This window comes from Poromitra crassiceps (assembly GCF_964638095.1).
Source record: "Poromitra crassiceps genome assembly, contig: HAP1_SCAFFOLD_2623, whole genome shotgun sequence".
NCBI lineage: Eukaryota > Metazoa > Chordata > Actinopteri > Beryciformes > Melamphaidae > Poromitra > Poromitra crassiceps.
In genome coordinates, this window is record NW_028149803.1 from 1 (window position 1) to 2000 (window position 2000).

Below are 2000 nucleotides of genomic sequence, written 5' to 3' on the forward strand. Positions count from 1 at the left end.
ATCAAACATGTTTGATATGATCGGGACGGCCCCGATGAGGCTTTGAGCAGATCGGGAGGGTTAAGATTGGATCTGCAAACAGCTCACACTACAAGATAATCAGTGCCGAACGTCGGGCCCGACCAAGCTTGGCAAGCTGCCAGGCCAGATTTCTCCTCCGATTCTCGGGAGGGGTGAATCGGGCATAAATCGGCCCGAAAATCCTGTAGTGTGAGCCAGCCTTAACGCGACAAATCTGGAGACTTTTTCTGACATGGGATTAACATTACCAGCAAGCAGCAGTTGGTTAATTTTGGTTCATAAAAAAAAAAAAAAAAATCGAACAGTCAATTTACATATCGAACACGAACCCCTCCCCCACATTCGAAGTTGCATTCGAATTTCGAATGAAAAGTAACAGCCCTAGCATATACATTAGTGAAGCGAATAGGTCCTTTCAGTTCAGATTCGTGACCAGAAGATACAAACAATCAGCATCTTCTCCTGTGATCTTACTGTATCGTTTAGGTCCGTCTTCCAGACAGAACGTGATGGTGAGCATGGCGTCATCCTCAAAGAACTCTGTGGTGAAGGCATCCCACCAGAGATTGTCACAATCCTACAGCAGAGGAAGAGCAATCATTCAGTTTGTTTTAAATTCAATTCGTTCAATCGTGGTGCACACATCTTAAGATAAGGTTTATTTAAGTTAGTTATGGCATTTCAGTCTAATCCAAGCAAAAGACGGTGGGGGAGCGGACGGAAAACGGAACAGATAATTAACATCTGACTGAAATCAGTCTATAGTATATAGACGGAGCTCTGCCACCCATGAAAACTTGCACAGAGGACAACATTAAGTTATCCGTTATTTATCCCCATGGGGGAAATTCATCCTCTGCATTTGACCCATCCTCTACTAGGAACCTTCCTAGAACTAGGAGCAGTGGGCAGCCGCAGTGCAGCGCCCGGGGACCAACTCCAGCTCTTTTTGCCAGTGCCTTGCTCAGGAGCACTGACAGGAGTCTTAACCCTAACATACATGTCTTTTGTTGGTGGGAGGAAACCGGAGCACCCAGAGAAAACCAACATGAACACGGGGAGAACAAACTCCACACAGAAAGGACCTGGGACGGACCGGGGTTTGAACCCGGGACCTTCTTGCTGTGAGGCAACAGTGCTGTTAACCACTGAGCCACCGTGCCGTCCTGTGCGGACCGACCGACAGTCAGAGAAAATGACAAACACAGTGAAAAACAGCTTCCCAGTTGGCACTCCAATGACTTTTTAGCCAGGTTGGTCAGATAATCTGATTAGAACCTGAATGTAAATGAAGTCAGCGAGTTCTCAGGCTTCATTTCCTACAAAATCTCTTGCGTGGTGATAAGCTCCACACAAACAACAGCTGGGAGGGAAAATCTTCAAGTAGGGCAACAGAAGTTCACAGCTGCTGCAGAGTGCAGACTGTAGCACCGTCGACTGAGGACCATGATCGCAACATTTAATTTGTTGATATTGAGAAATCAAATCCTGCCGGGTTTTTTGGGACAGAAGCAGAGTTTTTCTTACGCTCTATGCAGAATGTGGACCAGCCTCGTCTCACCTCTGTCCAGTTCTGTAGCCTTTTGTTCAGCTCAAATATCCGGTAGTCCGTCTGGTTCCCGTACGGTGTGGGTCTCCTGAGACAGGAAACACAGGAATCAACACTCTGCACTTGGGAGTCTGTCCAGTGGCTGATCCACACCCACAGTGTGCAAACAAATGCTAGTATAACTACTGTATAAGCCCAAGGTAAACTCAAAACTGCACTTACTTAGTTGCAGGCAAATGTAATGTCTAGATTTTCATGCACAAATCAAGGTGGACGGTGAATAAACGCTGTATAAACTACTAGTGAGCTGCAACTATCGGTTGCTATCAACACTATAAGTGTTTGTTTCGACATATAAGTCTCAATGTCAGCGCACTCACCCCATTCCAGGCTCCATGTATGATGGGGGGTACATGGGTGTTGGCCTGGA

The 2000-nt window shown here is 46.5% G+C and overlaps 1 long non-coding RNA gene across 1 annotated transcript; it reads right to left on the reverse strand.

Annotated features, from left to right (window-relative positions):
• Window positions 1-495: 495 nt before the first annotated feature.
• Window positions 496-1996, reverse strand: LOC310772234. The gene is made up of 3 exons (XR_014552478.1): window positions 1951-1996; window positions 1583-1658; window positions 496-598 (listed from the first exon to the last, which is right to left on the reverse strand). It is a non-coding gene; the product is annotated as an uncharacterized lncRNA (long non-coding RNA).
• Between the last annotated feature and the right edge of the window lie 4 nt (window positions 1997-2000).